At 48.4% G+C, this 17,698-nt stretch overlaps 1 protein-coding gene across 1 annotated transcript in view; it reads right to left on the bottom strand.

The window, feature by feature from the left end:
- The window catches only part of LOC124013900 (E3 ubiquitin-protein ligase Topors-like), a gene marked incomplete at its 3' end in the record, with an annotated part of 51,137 nt that overhangs the window by 8,871 nt on the left and 24,568 nt on the right, over nucleotides 1-17,698 (bottom strand). The window lies entirely within an intron of this gene.

Genomic DNA, 17,698 nt, shown 5'->3' with positions numbered 1-17,698 from the left:
AGATTCACGGAAGCGAGACATTAAAACAGAATTCTACAATATTTAAAAAAAAATGTCCTGAACTCAGTAGGGAATCAACTAGATGTATTGGACTCAGTAGGGAATCAACTAAATGTATTGGACTCAGTAGGGAATCAACTAGATGTATTGGACTCAGTAGGGAATCAACTAAATGTATTGGACTCAGTAGGGAATCAACTAAATGTATTGGACTCAGTAGGGAATCAACTAAATCTATTGGACTCAGTAGGGAATCAACTAAATGTATTGGACTCAGTAGGGAATCAACTAGATGTATTGAACTCAGTAGGGAATCAACTAGATGTATTGGACTCAGTAGGGAATCAACTAAATGTATTGGACTCAGTAGGGAATCAACTAAATGTATTGGACTCAGTAGGGAATCAACTAAATGTATTGGACTCAGTAGGGAATCAACTAAATGTATTGGACTCAGTAGGGAATCAACTAAATGTATTGGACTCAGTAGGGAATCAACTAGATGTATTGGACTCAGTAGGGAATCAACTAAATGTATTGGACTCAGTAGGGAATCAACTAGATGTATTGGACTCAGTAGGGAATCAACTAAATGTATTGGACTCAGTAGGGAATCAACTAAATGTATTGGACTCAGTAGGGAATCAACTAGATGTATTGGACTCAGTAGGGAATCAACTAAATGTATTGGACTCAGTAGGGAATCAACTAAATGTATTGGACTCAGTAGGGAATCAACTAAATGTATTGGACTCAGTAGGGAATCAACTAAATGTATTGGACTCAGTACGGAATCAACTAAATGTATTGGACTCAGTAGGGAATCAACTAAATGTATTGAACTGAGTAGGGAATCAACTAAATGTATTGAACTGAGTAGGGAATCAACTAAATGTATTGGACTCAGTAGGGAATCAACTAAATGTATTGAACTCAGTAGGGAATCAACTAAATGTATTGGACTTAGTAGGGAATCAACTAAATGTATTGAACTCAGTAGGGAATCAACTAGATGTATTGAACTCAGTAGGGAATCAACTAGATGTATTGGACTCAGTAGGGAATCAACTAGATGTATTGGACTCAGTAGGGAATCAACTAGATGTATTGGACTCAGTAGGGAATCAACTAGATGTATTGGACTCAGTAGGGAATCAACTAGATGTATTGGACTCAGTAGGGAATCAACTAGATGTATTGGACTCAGTAGGGAATCAACTAGATGTATTGAACTCAGTAGGGAATCAACTAGATGTATTGGACTCAGTAGGGAATCAACTAGATGTATTGAACTCAGTAGGGAATCAACTAGATGTATTGGACTCAGTAGGGAATCAACTAGATGTATTGGACTCAGTAGGGAATCAACTAGATGTATTGGACTCAGTAGGGAATCAACTAGATGTATTGGACTCAGTAGGGAATCAACTAGATGTATTGGACTCAGTAGGGAATCAACTAGATGTATTGGACTCAGTAGGGAATCAACTAGATGTATTGGACTCAGTAGGGAATCAACTAGATGTATTGGACTCAGTAGGGAATCAACTAGATGTATTGGAAATGAATTTGCCCAAGTTGATCATAAGACATTAACAGAACAGTGATACATATCCCCTGAATCTTTCTGATGAGGCAAACAGAATTCAGATGTTAATAGGTCTGTTAATAGGTCTGTTAATAGGTCTGTTAATAGGTCTGTTAATAGGTCTGTTAATAGGTCTGTTAATAGGTCTGTTAATAGGTCTGTTAATAGGTCTGTTAATAGGTCTGTTAATAGGTCTGTTAATAGGTCTGTTAATAGGTCTGTTAATAGGTCTGTTAATAGGTCTGTTAATAGGTCTGTTAATAGGTCTGTTAATAGGTCTGTTAATAGGTCTGTTAATAGGTCTGTTAATAGGTCTGTTAATAGGTCTGTTAATAGGTCTGTGAATAGGTCTGTGAATAGGTCTGTTAATAGGTCCCTGTACGACAGTATTATTGTGATGCGTAATAAATCAGAACGTTCAGTCAATGTTCACACATGTTTAGTTTGCTGAAAAATAAACACATTTGACAGCGAGAGGACGTTTTTCTTTGCTGAGTTTATAAGTATTAATCTACTATATCCTACTATGGTACTATATCCTACTATGGTACTATATTCTACTATGTGGAGGCTATATACAGGGTGTTACGGTACAGAGTCAATGTGGAGGCTATATACAGGAGGTACCAGTACAGAGTCAATGTGGAGGCTATATACAGGAGGTACCAGTACAGAGTCAATGTGGAGGCTATATACAGGAGGTACCAATACAGAGTCAATGTGGAGGCTATATACAGGGTGTTACGGTACAGAGTTAATGTGGAGGCTATATACAGGAGGTACAGGTACAGAGTCAATGTGGAGGCTATATACAGGGTATTACGGTACAGAGTCAATGTGGAGGCTATATACAGGGTATTACGGTACAGAGTCAATGTGGAGGCTATATACAGGGTATTACGGTACAGAGTCAATGTGGAGGCTATATACAGGAGGTACCAATACAGAGTCAATGTGGAGGCTATATACAGGGTATTACGGTACAGAGTCAATGTGGAGGCTATATACAGGAGGTACCAATACAGAGTTAATGTGGAGGCTATATACAGGAGGTACCAATACAGAGTCAATGTGGAGGCTATATACAGGAGGTACCAATACAGAGTCAATGTGGAGGCTATATACAGGGTGTTACGGTACAGAGTTAATGTGGAGGCTATATACAGGAGGTACAGGTACAGAGTCAATGTGGAGGCTATATACAGGGTATTACGGTACAGAGTCAATGTGGAGGCTATATACAGGAGGTACCAATACAGAGTTAATGTGGAGGCTATATACAGGAGGTACCAATACAGAGTTAATGTGGAGGCTATATACAGGAGGTACCAATACAGAGTTAATGTGGAGGCTATATACAGGGTATTACGGTACAGAGTCAATGTGGAGGCTATATACAGGAGGTACCAATACAGAGTCAATGTGGAGGCTATATACAGGAGGTACCAATACAGAGTCAATGTGGAGGCTATATACAGGGTATTACGGTACAGAGTCAATGTGGAGGCTATATACAGGAGGTACCAATACAGAGTTAATGTGGAGGCTATATACAGGAGGTACCAATACAGAGTCAATGTGGAGGCTATATACAGGGGGTACTGGAACAGAGTCAATGTGGAGGTTATATACAGGGTGTTACGGTACAGAGTCAATGTGGAGGCTATATACAGGGTGTTACGGTACAGAGTCAATGTGGAGACTATATACAGGGTATTACGGTACAGAGTCAATGTGGAGGCTATATACAGGGTGTTACGGTACAGAGTCAATGTGGAGACTATATACAGGGTATTACGGTACAAAGTCAATGTGGAGGCTATATACAGGGTATTACGGTACAGAGTCAATGTGGAGGCTATATACAGGGGGTACTGGTACAGAGTCAATGTGGAGGCTATATACAGGGTGTTATGGTACAGAGTCAATGTGGAGGCTATATACAGGGTGTTACGGTACAGAGTCAATGTGGAGGCTATATACAGGGTGTTACGGTACAGAGTCAATGTGGAGGCTATATACAGGGTATTACGGTACAGAGTCAATGTGGAGGCTATATACAGGGTATTACGGTACAGAGTCAATGTGGAGGCTATATACAGGGTGTTACAGTACAGAGTCAATGTGGAGGCTATATACAGGGTATTACGGTACAGAGTCAATGTGGAGGCTATATACAGGGTATTACGGTACAGAGTCAATGTGGAGGCTATATACAGGGGGTACCGGTACAGAGTCAATGTGGAGGCTATATACAGGGTATTACGGTACAGAGTCAATGTGGAGGCTATATACAGGGGGTACCGGTACAGAGTCAATGTGGAGGCTATATACAGGGTATTACGGTACAGAGTCAATGTGGAGGCTATATACAGGGTATTACGGTACAGAGTCAATGTGGAGGCTATATACAGGGTATTACGGTACAGAGTCAATGTGGAGGCTATATACAGGGGGTACAGAGTCAATGTGGACAGAGTCAATGTGGAGGCTATATACAGGAGGTACCAATACAGAGTCAATGTGGAAGCTATATACAGGAGGTACCGGTACAGAGTCAATGTGGAGGCTATATACAGGGTGTTACGGTACAGAGTCAATGTGGAGGCTATATACAGGGTGTTACGGTACAGAGTCAATGTGGAGGCTATATACAGGGTGTTACGGTACAGAGTCAATGTGGAGGCTATATACAGGGTATTACGGTACAGAGTCAATGTGGAGGCTATATACAGGGGGTACCGGTACAGAGTCAATGTGGAGGCTATATACAGGAGGTACCAATACAGAGTCAATGTGGAAGCTATATACAGGAGGTACCGGTACAGAGTCAATGTGGAGGCTATATACAGGGTGTTACGGTACAGAGTCAATGTGGAGGCTATATACAGGGTGTTACGGTACAGAGTCAATGTGGAGGCTATATACAGGGTGTTACGGTACAGAGTCAATGTGGAGGCTATATACTGAATAATAACATGATATAGTCTAGGACTACTGTTGATACTGTATTACTGAATAATAACATGATATAGTCTCGGACTACTGTTGATACTGTATTACTGAATAATAACATGGAGGAGTTTAATCTCCCAGTCCATCTCCATTGAGGGGTTTCATCTCCCAGTCCATCTCCATGGAGGGGTTTCATCTCCCAGTCCATCTCCATGGAGGGGTTTCATCTCCCAGTCCATCTCTATGGAGGGGTTTCATCTCCCAGTCCATCTACATGGAGGGGTTTCATCTCCCAGTCCATCTACATGGAGGGGTTTCATCTCCCAGTCCATCTCCATGGAGGAGTTTAATCTCCCAGTCCATCTCCATTGAGGGGTTTCATCTCCCAGTCCATCTCTATGGAGGGGTTTCATCTCCCAGTCCATCTCTATGGAGGGGTTTCATCTCCCAGTCCATCTCTATGGAGGGGTTTCATCTCCCAGTCCATCTCTATGGAGGGTTTAATCTCCCAGTCCATCTCTATGGAGGGGTTTAATCTCCCAGTCCATCTCCATGGAGGGGTTTCATCTCCCAGTCCATCTCCATGGAGGGGTTTCATCTCCCAGTCCATCTCTATGGAGGGGTTTCATCTCTCATTTCATCTACATGGAGGGTTTCATCTCCCAGTCCATCTCTATGGAGGGGTTTCATCTCTCAGTCCATCTCTATGGAGGGGTTTCATCTCTCAGTCAATGTGGAGGCTATATACAGGGTGTTACAGTACAGAGTCAATGTGGAGGCTATATACAGGGTATTACGGTACAGAGTCAATGTGGAGGCTATATACAGGGTATTACGGTACAGAGTCAATGTGGAGGCTATATACTGAATAATAACATGATATAGTCTAGGACTACTGTTGATACTGTATTACTGAATAATAACATGATATAGTCTCGGACTACTGTTGATACTGTATTACTGAATAATAACATGGAGGAGTTTAATCTCCCAGTCCATCTCCATTGAGGGGTTTCATCTCCCAGTCCATCTCCATGGAGGGGTTTCATCTCCCAGTCCATCTCTATGGAGGGGTTTCATCTCCCAGTCCATCTACATGGAGGGGTTTCATCTCCCAGTCCATCTACATGGAGGGGTTTCATCTCCCAGTCCATCTCCATGGAGGAGTTTAATCTCCCAGTCCATCTCCATTGAGGGGTTTCATCTCCCAGTCCATCTACATTGAGGGGTTTCATCTCCCAGTCCATCTCCATGGAGGGGTTTCATCTCCCAGTCCATCTCCATGGAGGGGTTTCATCTCCCAGTCCATCTACATGGAGGGGTTTCATCTCCCAGTCCATTTACATGGAGGGGTTTCATCTCCCAGTCCATCTACATGGAGGGGTTTCATCTCCCAGTCCATCTCTATGGAGGGGTTTCATCTCCCAGTCCATCTCCATGGAGGGGTTTCATCTCCTAGTCCATCTCCATGGAGGGGTTTCATCTCCCAGTCCATCTCCATGGAGGGGTTTCATCTCCTAGTCCATCTCCATGGAGGGGTTTCATCTCCCAGTCCATCTCTATGGAGGGGTTTCATCTCCTAGTCCATCTCTATGGAGGGGTTTCATCTCTCAGTCCATCTCTATGGAGGGGTTTCATCTCTCAGTCCATCTCCATGGAGGGGTTTCATCTCCTAGTCCATCTCTATGGAGGGGTTTCATCTCTCAGTCCATCTCTATGGAGGGGTTTCATCTCTCAGTCCATCGCCATGGAGGGGTTTCATCTCCTAGTCCATCTCTATGGAGGGGTTTCATCTCATCTCCATGGAGGGGTTTCATCTCCTAGTCCATCTCCATGGAGGGTTTCATCTCTATGGAGGGGTTTCATCTCCTAGTCCATCTCTATGGAGGGGTTTCATCTCCCAGTCCATCTCCATGGAGGGGTTTCATCTCCCAGTCCATCTCCATGGAGGGGTTTCATCTCTCATTCCATCTCCATGGATGAATTTCATCTCCCAGTCCATATCTATGGAGGGGTTTCATCTCCTAGTCCATCTCTATGGAGGGGCGTCATCTCTCATTACATCTCTATGGAGGGGTTTCATCACTATGGAGGGGCTTCATCTTCCAGTCCATCTCCATGGATGGGTTTCATTTCTCATTCCATCTCTATGGAGGGGTGTCATCTCTCATTCCATCTCTATGGAGGGGTTTCATCACTATGGAGGGGCTTCATCTTCCAGTCCATCTCCATGGAGGGGTTTCATCTCTCAGTCCATCTCCATGGAGGGGTTTCATCTCCCAGTCCATCTCTATGGAGGGGTTTCATCTCCCAGTCCATCTCCATGGAGGGGTTTCATCTCCCAGTCCATCTCTATGGAGGGGTTTCATCTCCCAGTCCATCTACATGGAGGGGTTTCATCTCCCAGTCCATCTCCATGGAGGGGTTTCATCTCCCAGTCCATCTCCATGGAGGGGTTTAATCTCCCAGTCCATCTCCATGGAGGGGTTTCATCTGTCATTCCATCTCTATGGAGGGGTTTCATCTCCATGGAGGGGTTTCATTTCTCATTCCATCTCTATGGAGGGGTTTCATCTCTCATTTCATCTACATGGAGGGGTGTCATCTCCCAGTCCATCTCCATGGAGGGGTTTCATCTCCCAGTCCATCTCCATGGAGGGGTTTCATCTCCCAGTCCATCTCCATGGAGGGGTTTCATCTCTCAGTCCATCTCCATGGAGGGGTTTCATCTCCCAGTCCATCTACATGGAGGGGTGTCATCTCCCAGTCCATCTCTATGGAGGGGTTTCATCTCATCTCCATGGAGGGGTTTCATCTCCTAGTCCATCTCCATGGAGGGGTTTCATCTCTATGGAGGGGTTTCATCTCCCAGTCCATCTACATGGAGGGGTTTCATCTCCCAGTCCATCTACATGGAGGGGTTTCATCTCCCAGTCCATCTCCATGGAGGGGTTTAATCTCCCAGTCCATCTCCATGGAGGGGTTTCATCTCTCATTCCATCTCCATGGAGGGGTTTCATCTCCCAGTCCATCTCTATGGAGGGGTTTCATCTCCCAGTCCATCTCCATGGAGTGGTTTCATCTCTTAGTCCATCTCCATGGAGGGGTTTCATCTCCCAGTCCATCTCCATGGAGGGGTTTCATCTCCTAGTCCATCTCCATGGAGGGGTTTCATCTCCCAGTCCATCTCTATGGAGGGGTTTCATCTCCCAGTCCATCTCTATGGAGGGGTTTCATCTCTCAGTCCATCTCTATGGAGGGGTTTCATCTCTCAGTCCATCTCCATGGAGGGGTTTCATCTCCTAGTCCATCTCTATGGAGGGGTTTCATCTCTCAGTCCATCTCTATGGAGGGGTTTCATCTCTCAGTCCATCGCCATGGAGGGGTTTCATCTCCTAGTCCATCTCTATGGAGGGGTTTCATCTCATCTCCATGGAGGGGTTTCATCTCCTAGTCCATCTCCATGGAGGGGTTTCATCTCCTAGTCCATCTCCATGGAGGGGTTTCATCTCTCATTCCATCTCCATGGAGGGGTTTCATCTCCCAGTCCATCTCTATGGAGGGGTTTCATCTCCCAGTCCATCTCCATGGAGGGGTTTCATCTCCTAGTCCATCTCCATGGAGGGGTTTCATCTCCCAGTCCATCTCCATGGAGGGGTTTCATCTCCTAGTCCATCTCCATGGAGGGGTTTCATCTCCCAGTCCATCTCTATGGAGGGGTTTCATCTCCCAGTCCATCTCTATGGAGGGGTTTCATCTCTCAGTCCATCTCTATGGAGGGGTTTCATCTCTCAGTCCATCTCCATGGAGGGGTTTCATCTCCTAGTCCATCTCTATGGAGGGGTTTCATCTCTCAGTCCATCTCTATGGAGGGGTTTCATCTCTCAGTCCATCACCATGGAGGGGTTTCATCTCCTAGTCCATCTCTATGGAGGGGTTTCATCTCATCTCCATGGAGGGGTTTCATCTCCTAGTCCATCTCCATGGAGGGGTTTCATCTCTATGGAGGGGTTTCATCTCCTAGTCCATCTCTATGGAGGGGCTTCATCTCCCAGTCCATCTCCATGGAGGGGTTTCATCTCCCAGTCCATCTCCATGGAGGGGTTTCATCTCCCAGTCCATCTCCATGGAGGGGTTTCATCTCCCAGTCCATCTCCATGGAGGGGTTTCATCTCCCAGTCCATCTCTATGGAGGGGTTTCATCTCCCAGTCCATCTCTATGGAGGGGTTTCATCTCCCAGTCCATCTCCATGGAGGGGTTTCATCTCCCAGTCCATCTCCATGGAGGGGTTTCATCTCCCAGTCCATCTCCATGGAGGGGTTTCATCTCCATGGAGGGGTTTCATCTCTCAGTCCATCTCTATGGAGGGGTTTCATCTCCTAGTCCATCTCCATGGAGAGGTTTCATCTTCATGGAGGGGTTTCATCTCCATGGAGGGGTTTCATCTCCATGGAGGGGTTTCATCTCCATGGAGGGGTTTCATCTCCCAGTCCATCTACATGGAGGGGTGTCATCTCTCATTCCATCTCTATGGAGGGGTTTCATCTCCATGGAGGGGTTTCATTTCTCATTCCATCTCTATGGAGGGGTTTCATCTCTCATTTCATCTACATGGAGGGGTGTCATCTCCCAGTCCATCTCCATGGAGGGGTTTCATCTCCCAGTCCATCTCCATGGAGGGGTTTCATCTCCCATTCCATCTCCATGGAGGGGTTTCATCTCCCAGTCCATCTCCATGGAGGGGTTTCATCTCCCAGTCCATCTCCATGGAGGGGTTTCATCTCCCAGTCCATCTCCATGGAGGGGTTTCATCTCCCAGTCCATCTCCATGGAGGGGTTTCATCTCCCAGTCCATCTCCATGGAGGGGTTTCATCTCCCAGTCCATCTCCATGGAGGGGTTTCATCTCCCAGTCCATCTCCATGGAGGGGTTTCATCTCCCAGTCCATCTCCATGGAGGGGTTTCATCTCCCAGTCCATCTCTATGGAGGGGTTTCATCTCCCAGTCCATCTCTATGGAGGGGTTTCATCTCCCAGTCCATCTCCATGGAGGGGTTTCATCTCCCAGTCCATCTCCATGGAGGGGTTTCATCTCCCAGTCCATCTCCATGGAGGGGTTTCATCTCCATGGAGGGGTTTCATCTCTCAGTCCATCTCTATGGAGGGGTTTCATCTCCTAGTCCATCTCCATGGAGAGGTTTCATCTTCATGGAGGGGTTTCATCTCCATGGAGGGTTTCATCTCCATGGAGGGGTTTCATCTCCATGGAGGGGTTTCATCTCCCAGTCCATCTCTATGGAGGGGTTTCATCTCCCAGTCCATCTCCATGGAGGGGTTTCATCTCATCTCTATGGAGGGGTTTCATCTCCCAGTCCATCTCCATGGAGGGGTTTCATCTCCCAGTCCATCTCCATGGATGGGTTTCATCTCCCAGTCCATCTCCATGGAGGGGTTTCATCTCCCAGTCCATCTCCATGGAGGGGTTTCATCTCCCAGTCCATCTCCATGGAGGGGTTTCATCTCCCAGTCCATCTCCATGGAGGGGTTTCATCTCCCAGTCCATCTCCATGGAGGGGTTTCATCTCCCAGTCCATCTCCATGGAGGGGTTTCATCTCCCAGTCCATCTCCATGGAGGGGTTTCATCTCCCAGTCCATCTCCATGGAGGGGTTTCATCTCCCAGTCCATCTCTATGGAGGGGTTTCATCTCCCAGTCCATCTCCATGGAGGGGTTTCATCTCCCAGTCCATCTCCATGGAGGGGTTTCATCTCCCAGTCCATCTCCATGGAGGGGTTTCATCTCCCAGTCCATCTCCATGGAGGGGTTTCATCTCCATGGAGGGAGGGTTTCATCTCTCAGTCCATCTCTATGGAGGGGTTTCATCTCCTAGTCCATCTCCATGGAGGGGTTTCATCTCCATGGAGGGGTTTCATCTCCATGGAGGGGTTTCATCTCCCAGTCCATCTCCATGGAGGGGTTTCATCTCTCAGTCCATCTCCATGGAGGGGTTTCATCTCCCAGTCCATCTATATGGAGGGGTGTCATCTCCCAGTCCATCTCTATGGAGGGGTTTCATCTCCCAGTCCATCTCCATGGAGGGGTTTCATCTCATCTCTATGGAGGGGTTTCATCTCCCAGTCCATCTCCATGGAGGGGTTTCATCTCATCTCCATGGAGGGGTTTCATCTCTATGGAGGGGTTTCATCTCCTAGTCCATCTCTATGGAGGGGTTTCATCTCTATGGAGGGGTTTCATCTCCATGGAGGGGTTTCATCTCCTAGTCCATCTCCATGGAGGGGTTTCATCTCCCAGTCCATCTCCATGGAGGGGTTTCATCTCTCAGTCCATCTCTATGGAGGGGTTTCATCTCTCAGTCCATCTCCATGGAGGGGTTTCATCTCCTAGTCCATCTCTATGGAGGGGTTTCATCTCTCAGTCCATCTCTATGGAGGGGTTTCATCTCTCAGTCCATCACCATGGAGGGGTTTCATCTCCTAGTCCATCTCTATGGAGGGGTTTCATCTCATCTCCATGGAGGGGTTTCATCTCCTAGTCCATCTCCATGGAGGGGTTTCATCTCTATGGAGGGGTTTCATCTCCTAGTCCATCTCTATGGAGGGGCTTCATCTCCCAGTCCATCTCCATGGAGGGGTTTCATCTCCCAGTCCATCTCCATGGAGGGGTTTCATCTCCCAGTCCATCTCCATGGAGGGGTTTCATCTCCCAGTCCATCTCCATGGAGGGGTTTCATCTCCCAGTCCATCTCCATGGAGGGGTTTCATCTCCCAGTCCATCTCTATGGAGGGGTTTCATCTCCCAGTCCATCTCTATGGAGGGGTTTCATCTCCCAGTCCATCTCCATGGAGGGGTTTCATCTCCCAGTCCATCTCCATGGAGGGGTTTCATCTCCCAGTCCATCTCCATGGAGGGGTTTCATCTCCATGGAGGGGTTTCATCTCTCAGTCCATCTCTATGGAGGGGTTTCATCTCCTAGTCCATCTCCATGGAGAGGTTTCATCTTCATGGAGGGGTTTCATCTCCATGGAGGGGTTTCATCTCCATGGAGGGGTTTCATCTCCATGGAGGGGTTTCATCTCCCAGTCCATCTACATGGAGGGGTGTCATCTCTCATTCCATCTCTATGGAGGGGTTTCATCTCCATGGAGGGGTTTCATTTCTCATTCCATCTCTATGGAGGGGTTTCATCTCTCATTTCATCTACATGGAGGGGTGTCATCTCCCAGTCCATCTCCATGGAGGGGTTTCATCTCCCAGTCCATCTCCATGGAGGGGTTTCATCTCCCATTCCATCTCCATGGAGGGGTTTCATCTCCCAGTCCATCTCCATGGAGGGGTTTCATCTCCATGGAGGGGTTTCATCTCCCAGTCCATCTACATGGAGGGGTGTCATCTCTCATTCCATCTCTATGGAGGGGTTTCATCTCCATGGAGGGGTTTCATTTCTCATTCCATCTCTATGGAGGGGTTTCATCTCCATGGAGGGGTTTCATTTCTCATTCCATCTCTATGGAGGGGTTTCATCTCCATGGAGGGGTTTCATCTCCCAGTCCATCTCCATGGAGGGGTTTCATCTCCATGGAGGGGTTTCATCTCCCAGTCCATCTCCATGGAGGGGTTTCATCTCCCAGTCCATCTACATGGAGGGGTTTCATCTCCCAGTCCATTTACATGGAGGGGTTTCATCTCCCAGTCCATCTACATGGAGGGGTTTCATCTCCCAGTCCATCTCTATGGAGGGGTTTCATCTCCCAGTCCATCTCCATGGAGGGGTTTCATCTCCTAGTCCATCTCCATGGAGGGGTTTCATCTCCCAGTCCATCTCCATGGAGGGGTTTCATCTCCTAGTCCATCTCCATGGAGGGGTTTCATCTCCCAGTCCATCTCTATGGAGGGGTTTCATCTCCTAGTCCATCTCTATGGAGGGGTTTCATCTCTCAGTCCATCTCTATGGAGGGGTTTCATCTCTCAGTCCATCTCCATGGAGGGGTTTCATCTCCTAGTCCATCTCTATGGAGGGGTTTCATCTCTCAGTCCATCTCTATGGAGGGGTTTCATCTCTCAGTCCATCGCCATGGAGGGGTTTCATCTCCTAGTCCATCTCTATGGAGGGGTTTCATCTCATCTCCATGGAGGGGTTTCATCTCCTAGTCCATCTCCATGGAGGGGTTTCATCTCTATGGAGGGGTTTCATCTCCTAGTCCATCTCTATGGAGGGGTTTCATCTCCCAGTCCATCTCCATGGAGGGGTTTCATCTCCCAGTCCATCTCCATGGAGGGGTTTCATCTCTCATTCCATCTCCATGGATGAATTTCATCTCCCAGTCCATATCTATGGAGGGGTTTCATCTCCTAGTCCATCTCTATGGAGGGGCGTCATCTCTCATTACATCTCTATGGAGGGGTTTCATCACTATGGAGGGGCTTCATCTTCCAGTCCATCTCCATGGATGGGTTTCATTTCTCATTCCATCTCTATGGAGGGGTGTCATCTCTCATTCCATCTCTATGGAGGGGTTTCATCACTATGGAGGGGCTTCATCTTCCAGTCCATCTCCATGGAGGGGTTTCATCTCTCAGTCCATCTCCATGGAGGGGTTTCATCTCCCAGTCCATCTCTATGGAGGGGTTTCATCTCCCAGTCCATCTCCATGGAGGGGTTTCATCTCCCAGTCCATCTCTATGGAGGGGTTTCATCTCCCAGTCCATCTACATGGAGGGGTTTCATCTCCCAGTCCATCTCCATGGAGGGGTTTCATCTCCCAGTCCATCTCCATGGAGGGGTTTAATCTCCCAGTCCATCTCCATGGAGGGGTTTCATCTGTCATTCCATCTCTATGGAGGGGTTTCACCTCCATGGAGGGGTTTCATTTCTCATTCCATCTCTATGGAGGGGTTTCATCTCTCATTTCATCTACATGGAGGGGTGTCATCTCCCAGTCCATCTCCATGGAGGGGTTTCATCTCCCAGTCCATCTCCATGGAGGGGTTTCATCTCCCAGTCCATCTCCATGGAGGGGTTTCATCTCTCAGTCCATCTCCATGGAGGGGTTTCATCTCCCAGTCCATCTACATGGAGGGGTGTCATCTCCCAGTCCATCTCTATGGAGGGGTTTCATCTCATCTCCATGGAGGGGTTTCATCTCCTAGTCCATCTCCATGGAGGGGTTTCATCTCTATGGAGGGGTTTCATCTCCCAGTCCATCTACATGGAGGGGTTTCATCTCCCAGTCCATCTACATGGAGGGGTTTCATCTCCCAGTCCATCTCCATGGAGGGTTTAATCTCCCAGTCCATCTCCATGGAGGGGTTTCATCTCTCATTCCATCTCCATGGAGGGGTTTCATCTCCCAGTCCATCTCTATGGAGGGGTTTCATCTCCCAGTCCATCTCCATGGAGTGGTTTCATCTCTTAGTCCATCTCCATGGAGGGGTTTCATCTCCCAGTCCATCTCCATGGAGGGGTTTCATCTCCTAGTCCATCTCCATGGAGGGGTTTCATCTCCCAGTCCATCTCTATGGAGGGGTTTCATCTCCCAGTCCATCTCTATGGAGGGGTTTCATCTCTCAGTCCATCTCTATGGAGGGGTTTCATCTCTCAGTCCATCTCCATGGAGGGGTTTCATCTCCTAGTCCATCTCTATGGAGGGGTTTCATCTCTCAGTCCATCTCTATGGAGGGGTTTCATCTCTCAGTCCATCGCCATGGAGGGGTTTCATCTCCTAGTCCATCTCTATGGAGGGGTTTCATCTCATCTCCATGGAGGGGTTTCATCTCCTAGTCCATCTCCATGGAGGGGTTTCATCTCCTAGTCCATCTCCATGGAGGGGTTTCATCTCTCATTCCATCTCCATGGAGGGGTTTCATCTCCCAGTCCATCTCTATGGAGGGGTTTCATCTCCCAGTCCATCTCCATGGAGGGGTTTCATCTCCTAGTCCATCTCCATGGAGGGGTTTCATCTCCCAGTCCATCTCCATGGAGGGGTTTCATCTCCTAGTCCATCTCCATGGAGGGGTTTCATCTCCCAGTCCATCTCTATGGAGGGGTTTCATCTCCCAGTCCATCTCTATGGAGGGGTTTCATCTCTCAGTCCATCTCTATGGAGGGGTTTCATCTCTCAGTCCATCTCCATGGAGGGGTTTCATCTCCTAGTCCATCTCTATGGAGGGGTTTCATCTCTCAGTCCATCTCTATGGAGGGGTTTCATCTCTCAGTCCATCACCATGGAGGGGTTTCATCTCCTAGTCCATCTCTATGGAGGGGTTTCATCTCATCTCCATGGAGGGGTTTCATCTCCTAGTCCATCTCCATGGAGGGGTTTCATCTCTATGGAGGGGTTTCATCTCCTAGTCCATCTCTATGGAGGGGCTTCATCTCCCAGTCCATCTCCATGGAGGGGTTTCATCTCCCAGTCCATCTCCATGGAGGGGTTTCATCTCCCAGTCCATCTCCATGGAGGGGTTTCATCTCCCAGTCCATCTCCATGGAGGGGTTTCATCTCCCAGTCCATCTCTATGGAGGGGTTTCATCTCCCAGTCCATCTCTATGGAGGGGTTTCATCTCCCAGTCCATCTCCATGGAGGGGTTTCATCTCCCAGTCCATCTCCATGGAGGGGTTTCATCTCCCAGTCCATCTCCATGGAGGGGTTTCATCTCCATGGAGGGGTTTCATCTCTCAGTCCATCTCTATGGAGGGGTTTCATCTCCTAGTCCATCTCCATGGAGAGGTTTCATCTTCATGGAGGGGTTTCATCTCCATGGAGGGGTTTCATCTCCATGGAGGGGTTTCATCTCCATGGAGGGGTTTCATCTCCCAGTCCATCTACATGGAGGGGTGTCATCTCTCATTCCATCTCTATGGAGGGGTTTCATCTCCATGGAGGGGTTTCATTTCTCATTCCATCTCTATGGAGGGGTTTCATCTCTCATTTCATCTACATGGAGGGGTGTCATCTCCCAGTCCATCTCCATGGAGGGGTTTCATCTCCCAGTCCATCTCCATGGAGGGGTTTCATCTCCCATTCCATCTCCATGGAGGGGTTTCATCTCCCAGTCCATCTCCATGGAGGGGTTTCATCTCCCAGTCCATCTCCATGGAGGGGTTTCATCTCCCAGTCCATCTCCATGGAGGGGTTTCATCTCCCAGTCCATCTCCATGGAGGGGTTTCATCTCCCAGTCCATCTCCATGGAGGGGTTTCATCTCCCAGTCCATCTCCATGGAGGGGTTTCATCTCCCAGTCCATCTCCATGGAGGGGTTTCATCTCCCAGTCCATCTCCATGGAGGGGTTTCATCTCCCAGTCCATCTCTATGGAGGGGTTTCATCTCCCAGTCCATCTCTATGGAGGGGTTTCATCTCCCAGTCCATCTCCATGGAGGGGTTTCATCTCCCAGTCCATCTCCATGGAGGGGTTTCATCTCCCAGTCCATCTCCATGGAGGGGTTTCATCTCCATGGAGGGGTTTCATCTCTCAGTCCATCTCTATGGAGGGGTTTCATCTCCTAGTCCATCTCCATGGAGAGGTTTCATCTTCATGGAGGGGTTTCATCTCCATGGAGGGGTTTCATCTCCATGGAGGGGTTTCATCTCCATGGAGGGGTTTCATCTCCCAGTCCATCTCTATGGAGGGGTTTCATCTCCCAGTCCATCTCCATGGAGGGGTTTCATCTCATCTCTATGGAGGGGTTTCATCTCCCAGTCCATCTCCATGGAGGGGTTTCATCTCCCAGTCCATCTCCATGGATGGGTTTCATCTCCCAGTCCATCTCCATGGAGGGGTTTCATCTCCCAGTCCATCTCCATGGAGGGGTTTCATCTCCCAGTCCATCTCCATGGAGGGGTTTCATCTCCCAGTCCATCTCCATGGAGGGGTTTCATCTCCCAGTCCATCTCCATGGAGGGGTTTCATCTCCCAGTCCATCTCCATGGAGGGGTTTCATCTCCCAGTCCATCTCCATGGAGGGGTTTCATCTCCCAGTCCATCTCCATGGAGGGGTTTCATCTCCCAGTCCATCTCTATGGAGGGGTTTCATCTCCCAGTCCATCTCCATGGAGGGGTTTCATCTCCCAGTCCATCTCCATGGAGGGGTTTCATCTCCCAGTCCATCTCCATGGAGGGGTTTCATCTCCCAGTCCATCTCCATGGAGGGGTTTCATCTCCATGGAGGGGTTTCATCTCTCAGTCCATCTCTATGGAGGGGTTTCATCTCCTAGTCCATCTCCATGGAGGGGTTTCATCTCCATGGAGGGGTTTCATCTCCATGGAGGGGTTTCATCTCCCAGTCCATCTCCATGGAGGGGTTTCATCTCTCAGTCCATCTCCATGGAGGGGTTTCATCTCCCAGTCCATCTATATGGAGGGGTGTCATCTCCCAGTCCATCTCTATGGAGGGGTTTCATCTCCCAGTCCATCTCCATGGAGGGGTTTCATCTCATCTCTATGGAGGGGTTTCATCTCCCAGTCCATCTCCATGGAGGGGTTTCATCTCATCTCCATGGAGGGGTTTCATCTCTATGGAGGGGTTTCATCTCCTAGTCCATCTCTATGGAGGGGTTTCATCTCTATGGAGGGGTTTCATCTCCATGGAGGGGTTTCATCTCCTAGTCCATCTCCATGGAGGGGTTTCATCTCCCAGTCCATCTCCATGGAGGGGTTTCATCTCTCAGTCCATCTCTATGGAGGGGTTTCATCTCTCAGTCCATCTCCATGGAGGGGTTTCATCTCCTAGTCCATCTCTATGGAGGGGTTTCATCTCTCAGTCCATCTCTATGGAGGGGTTTCATCTCTCAGTCCATCACCATGGAGGGGTTTCATCTCCTAGTCCATCTCTATGGAGGGGTTTCATCTCATCTCCATGGAGGGGTTTCATCTCCTAGTCCATCTCCATGGAGGGGTTTCATCTCTATGGAGGGGTTTCATCTCCTAGTCCATCTCTATGGAGGGGCTTCATCTCCCAGTCCATCTCCATGGAGGGGTTTCATCTCCCAGTCCATCTCCATGGAGGGGTTTCATCTCCCAGTCCATCTCCATGGAGGGGTTTCATCTCCCAGTCCATCTCCATGGAGGGGTTTCATCTCCCAGTCCATCTCCATGGAGGGGTTTCATCTCCCAGTCCATCTCTATGGAGGGTTTCAT

This window comes from Oncorhynchus gorbuscha, linkage group LG25 (assembly GCF_021184085.1).
Source record: "Oncorhynchus gorbuscha isolate QuinsamMale2020 ecotype Even-year linkage group LG25, OgorEven_v1.0, whole genome shotgun sequence".
In the NCBI taxonomy this organism is placed as follows: Eukaryota; Metazoa; Chordata; class Actinopteri; order Salmoniformes; family Salmonidae; genus Oncorhynchus; species Oncorhynchus gorbuscha.
Note: the sequence above shows the minus strand (reverse complement) of the source record. Positions and strands in the feature narration are given on the sequence as shown.